A 14,081-nucleotide genomic window follows, 5' to 3' on the forward strand; every position below is an offset into this window, starting at 1 on the left:
TTTTGGTTTCCCAATTCAAAACTTCGATCGGTTCTTTGATGAAGAGTAACTGTTCATCAACTTGCAACTCTCCCAAAGGAACTGCTTGTGTTTCGTCATAAAGGCATTTCTTCAAGTTGGATACATGGAAACGTTATGTACGCCACTGAGTTATGTTGGTAAATCCAATCGGTATGCTACCGGACCAACGCGTTCAGTTATCCGGTATGGGCCAACGTATCATGGGTTTTGTTTGTTTCGCTTTCCAAAGCGAACTACACCTTTCCAGGGTGAGACTTTGAGTAAAACTTGGTCGTCCACTTGGAATTCCAGAGGTTTTCGGCGCTTGTTAGCGTAACTCTTTTGGCGATCTCGTGTTGCTGCCATACGGTTTCGGATTTGGACAATCCTTTTAGAGGTTTCAAGTACTAATTCTTGACCAGTGATTTGGCTATCACCCACTTCTGCTCAGCAAAGAGGTGATTGACACTTCCGTTCGTACTGTGACATTCGTCAATTTCAGGTTAACTCCGTTAACTCAACTCCGTTAATTCAAACTTAAAGATCACTGAATCTATAACGCACACCTCATTACATTTAAACTAGGGTTTAAATGACGCTTGAACAATTACTACGTGTGTAGTCTTTCGGGAATTGCACCGAAACGCAAACGAGTTGATGCAAACAATTGGTGAATAAACGAAAAACGTCAAAACAATAATTATGTGATAATTATGTGACTTATGTGTTATGTGATAACATGTTATATAACGTTAACTCAATGTGCTAGAACTAGTTAATTAAGCTAGAAAAGAAACATTTGAAAGTTAAGGGACCAAAGTGTATTATATTATTATTGTTAGTATTAACCTAAACCCTAACCTCCTTCTCTCCCTCCCCAAAACCGACGGCAGCTACCCCCCCCCCCTCTCTTCACGATCGACTCACACACACACACATATTGCTTGGTTTTTGATCATGGGTTTCACAATTGAGGCATCCTACACCCGATTCTAGTCATCTACTACCTTCCCCTTGCTTATTTTTGTGCTTTGGAACGTATAATTATAAACCCTATAATCTGGACTTTATATACATGATGTTCATATGTCTTGTTTTGATTGAAAGATGTATTGATTGTTGAATTGGTAGCTAGTATTGGTGTTATTGCATGTTAATCGTTTGTTTCTTGATTTTGAGTTCAAGTAAACCCCTAACCATGTATGTATGGTGTAATTGATATGCATGGATAGTGGTTATGGTGTCTAGAATGTTATATGAACGGATTATGGTCCATAGATAGTTAATAGGTTGAGTTTTGTTGAAAACAATATCTGGACAGATTGTGTTGTTGATGTTCAATTGACTGTAACGGGGTGTAAATGTAAAAATTGGTTGAAAATATTGATACTACAGTAAACTAAGTTGAGTCTAGTTTCTAAAGAATATAAATTTGCAATTTTTGGACGTGTAAAAGTTAACCTTTATGATTTTACAAAAACGTTGTGCAAAGCCGAGTTGTTAGACCTGCTGTTAGGTTGTTTTGTAAATGTTATATCTCATGAACTACGAGACCAATTGGGTTGGTTCCACTTCTGGAAGTTGACTTGTTGAGTTAGGAACCTAACCCAATTGGTCTTGCATTTATTGAATTTTTCATTTAACGGGAATTTCAAATAACATTCTGTTGCGCATGAATTTGACTGTTATGAGTTTGCTGTAATGATTTAATTATTGTGAGAAACCTATGTAGAATAAAAATATAATAAAATATGTTCTGGAAACCTAAGACATACATGCTTTTGTGATGATTTTTGGTAAATTAATTGAGATGCTTTGATCAGTGGAATAGACTAGTTTTTCAAGTAGAATTCTGTCAATAAGAAAATTAGTTGCTGAATTTTTTAAAAGTTGCATGAAACATGGTAATTGCTAATTGATTGTCGTGTTTTGACCAAATTGCCCTTGCGGGGAATAATTGCTAGTTAATTGTTATAATTTGACCAAATTGCCCCTGCAGGGAATAGTTGCTACTGATGTGCATTATTAATACATGACACGTAAATAATTGTTCACACCTGTATCGTTTCACAAATGTACTTGTTAAGTCACACACGATTCACAAACAAACACGAAACGTATCTTGTGCTTAGGAATTATGTGCCGGGTCTAGAGACTCGATATTAGTTCCGATACTTAGAAAATCTTCTTGTTGTTTTAGAATGCTAGAGAGAGTTTTCTGTGACGCACATCACTTGGTGATTTATTTTGGGAATTCTTCGCAAACAGTGAGTTTCACTTACCCCTTTAAACTATTTTAAATGCTTTTCACTTGGGGGAGATAACATACTCCGAAAACGCATTTAAGATTTTGTTAGTAAATTATATATCACTTGTAAAGGCTAAGTGGCAAACGAAACAATTGAAGTCCTACACATCGAACCAGTTAATATTTGGATAATAGCGAGTCATTGTTGAGTAGTACTACTGGGTTTGACAAACCCCACCCAACGCTAAACTCGACTGGAGGTCGAGCGAGTGTAATTTTGGCTAACACATACCATGGTCTGGATGACCTGGTGGCAAGGCACTTGATAAACAGTCAGCTTCGGTGTCGAAAACTTAGTAATACTTGTTGTATAGGCTAGCTACCTATCGATATATAATTGATTTAACACTATCTGGTAACGCAAAACGCTGAACGTAAAACGCTGAACGCAAAACGCTAAACACTTTATTTTATATAAACTTGTGAACTCACCAACCTTGTGTTGACACTTTTGGTATGTTATTCTCAGGTAGCCGAGGCGGGCGCGCGGTATAGGCTCATGCATGGTTTTTGAACATTCTGATATGCAAACATGTTTTTAACTATTATTACTTGGGTTTTAAGTCGTCCTGCGTGACGCAACTTTTGTCTTTTGATTTTTACGCTTCCGCACTTATTTTCATTCAAACGTTTTTATGGTTTGATTATAACTAATGATTCTGATCCTGTTAGTTCACACCCTCTGAAGGTAAAACTCCGTTAGTAGATTTTGAGGGTGTGACACGTACAACCCTTCAAACGGCACTGCTTTAATGCTTGTGTGGTAGCTGTTATTATACGAAAACTCTACCAAGGGCAAGTGAGGTTCCCAACTTTTTCCGAAATCCAACACGCATGCATGCAACATGTCTTCCAAATTCTTGTGCGTCACCCCAATTGTACTTAGTACCCTTATGTGTCAATGCGGTGAGTGGTTGAGCAATCTTAGAAAATCCCTCAATAAAACGCCGGTAGTAGCCAGCCAGTCCTAGGAAGTGTCGCACCTCAGTCGGAGTCTTTGGTGCTTCCCAGTTTTTGATGGCCTCTACCTTGCCGGGATCGACATGGATTCCATTCTCATTGATCACATGTCCTAAGAAGTGAACCTCGCGAAACCAAAATTCGCATTTCGAGAGTTTAGCGTACAGTTGTTCCTTCTTCTGTAATTCTAAGATCAACCTCAGGTGTTTTTCGTGGTCTATCTGGTTCTTGGAGTAGACGAGGATATCATCAATAAAAACAATCAAAAACTTGTCGAGGTACGCCTTGCATACTCGGTTCATAAGATCCATAAACAAGGCTGGTGCGTTGGTTAAGCCAAAAGGCATAACCGAAAATTCGTAGTGACCGTACCGAGTTCTGAAAGCCGTCTTTGAAATGTCTTCTTCGTGCACTCTTAATTGATTGTAACTAGATCTCAGATCGATTTTCGAGTAGTAACTCGATCCTTGGAGTTGGTCGAACAGATCATCAATTCGGGGTAAGGGATAACGGTTCTTGATTGTCACCTTGTTCACCTCTCGGTAGTCGAAGCACATGTGGAAAGTCCCGTACTTCTTTCATAGAAATAAGACAGGGGCTCCCCATGGTGATGTGCTAGGTCGGATAACACCCTTATCCAACAAATCTTGCAATTGAGTGGACAACTCCTGAAGATCTGCCGGTGCGAGCCGATACGGGGATCGTGCTATGGGTGCAGCACCGGGGGTTAATTCGATTTGGAATTCGACTTGCCGAATAGGTTGGAGTCCAGGAAAATCCTCCGAGAAGACTTCTGGAAAATCTCGCACAATCGGTATGTCTTCGATTTGTTTCTCCTCCGCGGGTTTCTCGACAATATGGGCTAAAATCGCCGGATGACCCTTTCATAAATAAATCTGCGCCTTCATGAGGGTGATGACGCTGGTGGTCATGCCGCTCTTCTCGCCCTGGATCGAAATAAACTCGCCGGAAGGGGTAGTGATGTGGACTATCTTGTCGTGACATATAATCTCCGCTCGGTTCTCGGATAGCCAGTCCATGCCGATAACGACATCGACCAAGTGTAAAAGGTATGAGGTCGATATCAAAAGTATGACCTGAGAGTTTTAACTTACATCCCGCAAGTACATGAGTTGTTTCTACAGACTTACCATCAGCTAATTCGACAGGGAACTTAGCATCTAACGGGGTTGGAGTTAAGTCTAAGAGATTAATAAAGGCTTTCGATAAAAAACTCCTATCAGCTCCAGTGTCAAACAAAACAGAAGCAAAACAGTCGTTCACAGGAAACTTACCAGTAACCACGTTCGGATCTTTGCGGGCCTGGCCCGACCCAATGACGAAAGCTCTACCTTTACCACTGCTTCCGCCACCGCTGCTGCCTCCATTGTTCTCATTCTGCTTTAGTTTGGGGCAATCCTTCTTGAAATGACCGTCTTGACCACACTCGAAACACCCTTTAATCGCCGTAGGTTGTTTAGGAGCACCCCTTGCCGCTAGGTCTCCCCTACATTCCTTGGCCGGATGACCCATTTTTCCGCATCTATGACACTTGATACGGTCGCATGGCCCAGCATGGTCATAGTTGCATTTGTTGCATTTTGGGTGTTTCCCAGCATAGCCGCTCGAACCCTGTCCTCCACCATTGTTGTTATTGTTGGAACCCTGATTTTAGAAGTTCCAAACGAGTTCGGGCTTACGGTAGTGTTGTTGATGTGGGGGGTTCGATGATGAGGACCTGGCGTTGTCAAATTTCCTCTTTCCATTACTCGGGTTGTTGTTGCTGTTGTCAGTGCTCTGGTTGTCACGGGTTTTAGAAGTTGAACCTCTAGGTGGTAACGCACCTTGTGTCATTGCCTGATCCGTCAGTTTGTGAACTAACCGGATCGCTTGTTGAATTGTAGCCGGTTTGGAAGACGTCACCATACCCTGAATTTGTGGTACCAACCCATCGATATACATCTCGATTCTCTTACTCGACGGGTCTACCATCCGTGGACACATTACTGCTAGCTCGTGGGAACGAGTGGTGTAGGCTTCAATCTCGGAACCCATCATTTTCAACGACCAAAACTCAGATTCCAACTTCGCGATATCCTTTCTAGGAAAATACTCTTCCCGCATCATATTCTTGAACTCTTCCCAGTTCATAGCGTTCGCCAATTCTAATCCAAGAATTTGCACATTGGAGTTCCACCAAGTGAGAGCAGAATCTTCCAGTATTCCAGCAGCAAATTTGACCCTACTGGCAGGTGGACAGTTACATATCTCGAAAGCTGATTCGGCCTTCTCAGCCCAACGCAGGAAACCTATGGCTCCCATAGTGCCCTTAAACGAATTGGGCTTGCAATCCAGGTAGTTCTTGAAAGTACACGCTCCAATTGGACCTCCGTCTTGATTCTGACATGTGCGGCTAGAGCTGCCGCCGCATGGTCATTCAATAATGTTTGGAGTTCTGCCGCGGTTAGGTTGATGTTACCACGACCGTGTCCAGCGTTTCTTCCAGCCATTTCCTAGAATCACAGCATAAGATGTTAGACATGAATTCTCGGTTTCATATGCAACACACCATACATGTAATAAAAAGATGGGTAAGAAAGAAATATAAAAGAAGTAAACATCATATCACAACCATATAATAATCCAAATAATAATTCATGATTAAAACCATTGTATTCGCTACAAGGTATTTAAAACCAATCCTTAAAATCATAGAAAATAATAGTTTTGATGGAGACAACCCCTCCATCTAGGGTTATCATCCATAGATGTCATCGTCTGAGGACACCTCTGAGTGTGCCTCTGGCTCAGCCGGTTCTTCCTCCGGTTCCTCTTCGGGTTCCTCTTCGGGATCTTCCTCAGGTTCTTCCTCAGGTTCTTCTTCAGGTTCTTCCTAAGGTTCTACTGCGTTCTGAGCAATTTGTGTTTGTAAGATATCGCATCGCTCTAGAGCTATCTCTGTCCGGGATCTCGCCACAAGGAGTTGCTCTTGCAAATCGATCATCTCTGCTTGCATTTTTCTCATAATCTTCAACTGCAGATCATTAGTATCCTGCATTTCCTTCATGGCGGCTGTGAGGCGGGAAATTTCCTCCCTAGCCTCGGTTCCATCTCTTATCAATCCGGAAACGTTCGCCCTCGCCGAGCGCATAAAACCCACGTCACGTTCTAAACAGGAAACGACAGCTGCGTGAAAACGCTCTATAGGTTCGGTTATGGGTGGTAGGGTGTTGGGGTAAGCAGGGCGGATCGGGTGAGGTAGAGGGGGAACTTGTTCACGATAAACCATTCGCCTGATCAGACTCGGGTACCAATCCCAGCTAACGTCGTCGTCGTACATGCCTCTAGATAGGCGATACCTCTTCGGTGCAGGGGCTTCTAGTTCCGGGGCTACTCGGGGTGGCGATGAGGTAGGTAGCTGTGGTTCATTTCCATGAGAATGAGTCATCTGGTCGGATGATGATGATGATGGTGGTGTCGACATCCCTACAGGATAAATCGTGTATGCGCGCGTATGAGTGAATGAGGTAAAGAGATATAGATGACGAAAGACTAAATAAAATATATATGCAGTGCGTATAATTATAACTAATGGGTCGCTGCGGTTATAGTCTAGTATGCATGCAATTCTAGTTCGCTATAACCAATGGCTCAGATACCAATCCGTCACACCCTTAAAATCCACTAACGGAGTTTTACCGTCAGAGGGTGTGAACTAACAGGATCGGAATCATTAGATATAATCAAACATCATAAGTAAAGTTTTCAAACCACGAAAACATTTAAGTGTAAATAAGTGCGGAAGCGTAAAATCATAAACCAAGTCTTGCGTCACGCATGACGACTTAAAACCCAATTGGTAACAGTTTAAAAACAAGTTTGCAAAAACGATAGAGTTCAAGGTAATGCATGATCCTATACCGCGCGCCCGCCTCGTCTACCTGAGAATAACATACTAAAAGTGTCAACACGGGGTTGGTGAGTTCACAAGTTTATATAAATAAAGCGTTTGGGTTTGCGTTTTGCGTTTGCGTTGTGCGTTTTGCGTTTGCGTTTGCTTTACCAGATAATGTTAAATCAATTATATATCTATAGGTAGCTATCCTATAAAACTAGTATTACTAAGTGTTCGACACCGAAGCTGACTGTTTATCAATTGCCTTGCCACCATATCTATCCAGACCATGGAAAATGTGTTAGCCAAGATTACACCCGCTCGACCTCCAGTCGAGTTTAGCATTGGGTGGGGTTTGTCAAACCCAGTAGTACTACTCAACAGTGACTCGCTAATATCCAATATTAAACGGTTCGATGTTATGAAGGACTTTAGTTGTTTCGTTTGCCACTTAGCCTTTACAAGTGATATATAATCTAATAACAAAATCTAAAGCATTTTGGAGTATGCATTCTCCCACAAGTAAAAGCGTTTAAAATAGTAAAAGGGGAAACGTGAAACTCACTGTTTGCGAAGAACTCAAAAACAAGTCAACCAAGAGATGCGCGTCACAGAAAATCCTCACTAGCGTTCTAAAACAAGAATGAGATTTTCTAAGTGTTGGAACTATTATTGAGTCTCTAGACTCGGCACATAATACCTATGCATAAGATACGTTTCGTGTTTCGTTTGTGAATTGTGTGTGACTCAACAAACACATTGGTGATACGTTACATGTATGAACAACTATTTACGTGTCAAGTATTATTATTGTACATTACTAGCAATTATTCCCCACAAGGGCAATTTTGTCAAAAACATAGCAATTATCTAACAACAAGCAAGTTTCATGTATTTTCATATAGTTCAGCAGCTAGTTCTATCAAGACAGATTTCTACTTGAAAGATTACTCTATTCAACAGATCATAACATATCAATTAATTCACCAAAAATCGTCACAAAAGCATACATGAGTTAGGTTTCCAGAACTATTTTTATTGTAGTTTTATTCCCCATAGTTTTCTCACAATGATCAAAACATTACAGTAAACTCACAGCAGTCAAAATCATGCGCAACAGAATGTTATTTGTTATTTCTGTTAAATGAAGAATCCAGTTAATGCAAGACCAATTGGGTTAGGTTCCTAACTCAATGTATTTTCTTCCATAAGTGGAACCAACCCATTTGATCTTTTGTTTATGAGATATCCTAGTCGCAAAACAGCCTAACAGCAGGTCTCTCAAATCAGCCTTGCACAACAGTTTTGTAAAATAATAAAAACAGACTTTTATACGTCCAAAATTTACAAACTCGGACTTTTCAGAAACTAGACTCGACCTAGTATACTGTAGAATCAACAATCGTATAAAAAAAACATTAACATCGAGTTACAGCCGTCCAAACACGAATTCAGTAAACTGTCCAGCATTAGTTTTCATCAAAACTCAATAAACAATTAACCTATGAACTAACAATCATGCATGTAACCCTAAATCATCAATAAACAACATATTTAACACTTAGGTATTATGATTACCGGTTTAATCATACAATTAATTGATAGAATGGATTAGATATGATGTTTATATTACCTAATTAGCTTCTTAACTCTTCGATCAAGCTTGAAACCGACTTGTATATGTGTGTGTGTGTGTGCCTTGTGGCTCGGTCGATGAGAGAGGAGAAGGGAGGGGGGCTCCGCCAGGTGAGAGGGTAGGGAGAGAGGGGATTAGGGTTTAGGTTATTAATATGTTGTTTATATATATAATTATGTTACACTTAACCCCTTTAAGCTTCTAATTAATCATTTCTAGCATAACATAGACTTTTGCATCATGAGTTAATGTTTTACATATGAATATCAAATAACACATAATTCTCAAATACTTATTGTTTGGATGTTTGTTGTTTATTCACCAATGGTTTGCGTCAACTCGTTTGCATTTCGGTGCAATCCCGAAAGACTACATGTGTAGTGATTGTCAAGCGTCATTTAAAACCCTAGTTTAAATGTAATGAGATGTGCGTTATAGATCAACTGATCTTAAGTTTGAATTGAAGGAGTTTGAATTAACGGAGTTAACCTGAAATTGACGAGTGTCACATCAACTTTTTCCGAAATCCAACACGCATGCACGCAACATGTCTTCCAAATTCTGAATGGTGCGCTCACTTTGCCCATCCGTCTGAGGATGGTATGCTGTGCTCATATCAAGGCGGGTGCCTAGTGCGCTCTGTAGTGACTTCCAGAAGTGCGAAGTGAAACGGGAATCTCGATCAGATATGATTGAGACAGGCACTCCGTGTCTAGACACTACTTCTTTCATGTAGATGCGAGTCAGTCTTTCCATTTTTTCCGATTCTTTGATTGCTAAGAAGTGTGCAGACTTAGTCAACCGGTCAACGATCACCCAGATGGTATCACATCCCATCGGTGTTTTGGGTAATCCCGTGATGAAATCCATGGGAGTTTCGGTTGTTGTAGCAGACCAGATGGTTTCTGATATTCCACTTTAACTCTTGCACAAGTTAAGCATTTTCTCACGTAGGTGGCAATGTTGGCTTTCATGTTTGGCCACCAGTAAAGTGCCTTTAGGTCATGGTATATTTTATCTGAGCCAGGGTGAATGGAATATCGGGACTTGTGTACTTCGTCCATCACTAGAGTTCTCAACTCTCGGTATCGACGGACCCAAATCCGTTTTTCGAAATATCGGACCCCGTCCGTTTTGGTTTCAAGTTGCTTGTTCATGCCTCGCATGAGTTCTGATGGGAGATTATCGTCTTTCAAGGCTTTGAGTTGAGCATCATGAATTGATCAGGTAAGTTGTCGTGAATCGTGAGTTTTAATGCTCGCACTCGTCTAGATTTTTTGGTTTCTTTTCTACTGAGAGCATCGGCCACTACATTGGCCTTTCCAGGGTGGTACTTGATGGCACAGTCATAATCCTTTAGTAGCTCATCCCAAAGACCCTGTCACATGTTCAGCTCCTTTTAATCGTAGATATGCTGGAGGCTCTTGTGGTCGGTGTAAATGGTAAACTTTGTACCGTACAAGTAATGCCTCCATATCTTAAGAGCAAACACCACGACTCGGAGTTCCAGGTCATGTGTCTTGTAGTTCTTCTCGTGGATCTGTAGTTGTCGAGAGGCATAGGCTATAACCTCCTCGAGTTGCATCAACACGCAACCGAGACCTTGTATCGATGCGTCACAACGCACCTCAAAATTCTCCGTTCCCTCGGGGAGGGCTAGGATAGAGGCGCTACAGAGTTTGGTTTTTAACTGTTGGAAGGAGGATTCTTGTGCGTCACCCCAATTGTACTTAGTACCCTTATGTGTCAATGCAATGAGTGGTTGAGCAATCTTGGAAAATCCCTCAATAAAACGCCGGTAGTAGCCAGCCAGTCCTAGGAATTGTCGTACCTCAGTCGGAGTCTTAGGTGCTTCCCAGTTTTTGATGGCCTCTACCTTGCCGGGATCAACATGGATACCATTCTCATTGATCACATGTCCTAAGAAGTGAACCTCGCGAAGCCAAAATTCACATTTCGAGAGTTTAGCGTACAGTTGTTCCTTCTTCAGCAATTCCAGGATTAACCTCAAGTGTTCTTGGTGGTCGGTCAGGTTCTTGGAGTAGAAAAGGATATCAACAATAAAAACAATCACAAACTTGTCGAGGTACGCCTTGCATACACGATTCATGAGATCCATAAACACGGCTGGTGCGTTGGTTAAGCCAAAAGGCATAACAAAACTCGTAGTGACCGTACCGAGTTCTGAAATCCGTCTTTGAAATGTCTTCTTCGCGTACTCTTAATTGATGGTAACCAGATCTCAGTTCGATCTTCGAGTATTAACTCGATCCTTGGAGTTGGTCGAACAGATCATCAATTCGGGGTAAGGGATAACGATTCTTTATTGTCACCTTGTTCAGCTCTCGGTAGTCGATGCACATGCGGAAAGTCCCGTCCTTCTTTCGGACAAATAAGACAGGGGCTTCCCATGGTGATGTGCTAGGTCGGATAAAACCCTTATCCAACAAATCTTGCAATTGAGTGGACAACTCCTAAAGCTCTGCCGGTGCGAGCCGATACGGGGCTCGTGCTATGGGTGTAGCACAGGGGGCTAAATCGATTTGGAACTCGACTTGTCGAATAGGTGGGAGTCCAGGCAGATCCTCCGGGAAGACTTCTGGAATATCTCGCACAATCGATATGTCTTCGATTCGCTTCTCCTCCGCGGGTTTCTCGACAATATGAGCTAAAATCGCCGGATGGCCCTTTCGTTAATATTTCTGCGCCTTTATAGGGTGATGACGCTTGTATCATGCCGCTCTTCTCGCCCTGTATCGAGATGATTTCGCCGGATGAGGTAGTGATGTGGACTATCTTGTCGTGACTTATAACCTCAGCTCTATTCTCAGATAGCCAGTCCATGCCGACAACGACATCGAAACTACCAAGTGCAAAGGGTATAAGATCGATATCGAAAGTATGACCCGACAGTTTCAACTTACATCCCGCTAGTACATGAGTTGTTTCTATAGACTTACCGTCGGATAACTCAACAGGAAACTTAGCATCTAACGGGGTTGGAGTTAAGTCTAAGAGTTTACTAAAGGCTTTCGATATAAAACTCCTATCAGCTCCAGTGTCACACAAAACAGAAGCAAAACAGTCGTTCACAGGAAACTTACCGGTAACCACATTCGGATCGTTGCGGGCCTGGCCCGATCCAATGACGAAAGCTCTACCTTTACCATTGCCTCCGCCACTGTTGCTGCCTCCATTGTTCTCATTCTGCTTTAGTTTGGGGCAATCCTTCCTGAAATGACCCTCTTGACCACACTCGAAGCAACCTTTAGTTGCCGTAGGGTGTTTTGGAACACCCTTTGCCGCTAGGTCTCCCCTACAGTCTTTGGCCTGATGACCCATTTTTTCTGCATCTCAGACACTTGATACAGTCGCATGAGCCAGCATGGTTATAGTTGCACTTTTTGCATTTCGGGTACTTCCCAGCATAGCCACTCGAACCCTGCCCGACACCGTTGTTGTTATTGTTGGAACCCTGATTATAGAAGTTCCGAGCGAGTTCAGGTTTACGGTAGTGTTGTTGTTGTGGGGGTTCGATGATGAGGACCTTGTGTTGTCGAATTTCCTCTTTCCATTACCCGAGTTGTTGTTGTTGTTGTCAGTGATTGATTTGTCTCGGGTTTTAGAGGTGGAACCTCTAGGTGTTAACGCACCTTGTGCCACTGCTTGGTCCGTCATCTTGTGGGCTATTCGGATCCCTTGCTGAATAGTGGTTGGTTTAGAAGACGTCACCATACCCTGAATCTAGGGTACCAAACTATCGATATACATCTCGATTCTCTTACTTAGCGGATCTACCATCCGCGGGCACATCACCGCCAGCTCATGGGAACGGGTGGTGTAGGCTTCAATCTCAGAACCCACCATCTTTAACGCCCAAAATTCCGATTCCAATTTCGCGATTTCCTCTCTAGGACAATACTCTTGCCACATCATGTTCTTGAATTCCTCCCAGTTCAGAGCATTTGCCAATTCCAACACAAGAATTTGCACATTAGAGTTCCACTAGGTGGGAGAAAAATCTAGCAATGTTCCAGCAGCAAACTTGACCCTACTGGCTGGTGGACAGTTGCACATCTCAAAGGCTAACTCTGCCTTTTGGCCCAACGCAGGAAACCTATGGCTACATTAGTGCCCTTAAACGAATTGGGTTTACAGTCTAGGTAATTCTTGAAGATACAGACACTGGCTTTGCCTCCGGTTCTGCTGCGTTCGAAGCAATTTGTGCCTCTAGTGTTGCGCAACGAGCTAGAGCTACCGCTGCATGGCCTCTTGCGTCTCTGACTTCTTCTTTCAAGTCTATCATCTCTGATTGCATCTTGATCACTAGTTTCATTAGCTGAACATGAGTGTCCTGAACTTCCTTCATGGCTTCAGTCAGGTGGGAAATTCTCTTCCTAGCCTTTGCTCCATCCCATATCAATCTAGTAACATTCACTCTCGTCGAGTACATTATGTCAACTTCACGCTCTAAACAGGAGGCGAGAGCTGCGAAAGCACGCTCCATTGGTTCGGTTATGGGTGGTAGCGTGTTGAAGGACATAGGACAGCCCGGGTGAGATAATGGGGGAACTTGCTCATGGTAAACCATCCACTCGATCGGACTCGGGTACCAGCTCCCGTCACCGTTGTCCTCGTACCTCGTACACGTCTCCAGATAGGCGATGTCTCTTCGGTGCAGGGGCTGCTAGTACCGGGACTACTCGGGGTGGTGATGAGTCGGGTAGCTGCGTTTCCTTTTCGGGGGCGTGGGACACCGGGTCGGATGATGATGATGATGATGATGATGATGATGATGATGATGATGATGATGATGGTGATGATGGCGTCGACATCCTTATAGGATAAGTCGTGTATGGGTTACGCGCGTATGAGTGAATGAGGTAAGGAGATAAAGAAAACGAATAACTAAATATATAATATATATTTATATATGCAGTGCGTAAAATTATAATTAATGGGTCGTTGCGGTTATAGTCTAGTATGAATGCATTTATAGTTCTCTATAACCAATGGCTCTGATACCAATCTGTCACACCCTCAAAATCCACTAACGGAGTTTTACCGTCAGAGGGTGTGAACTAACAGGATCGGAATCATTAGTTATAATCAACCACCATGTTTAAAGTTTTCAAACCAACAAGACATTAAGTCTTAAATAAAAATGCGGAAGCGTAAATTTTAAACCAAAAGGTTTGCGCCACACAGGACGACTTAAAAACCCAAGTTATTAAGATAAAAATTAAAAGAACTTTTCAAGCGATGGTGTTTAGCGAATGCAT

This window comes from Bidens hawaiensis, unplaced genomic scaffold, assembly GCF_021521415.1.
Source record: "Bidens hawaiensis isolate Kalapana, Puna unplaced genomic scaffold, B.hawaiensis_p1.1 tig00004007_1, whole genome shotgun sequence".
Lineage (NCBI taxonomy): Eukaryota > Viridiplantae > Streptophyta > Magnoliopsida > Asterales > Asteraceae > Bidens > Bidens hawaiensis.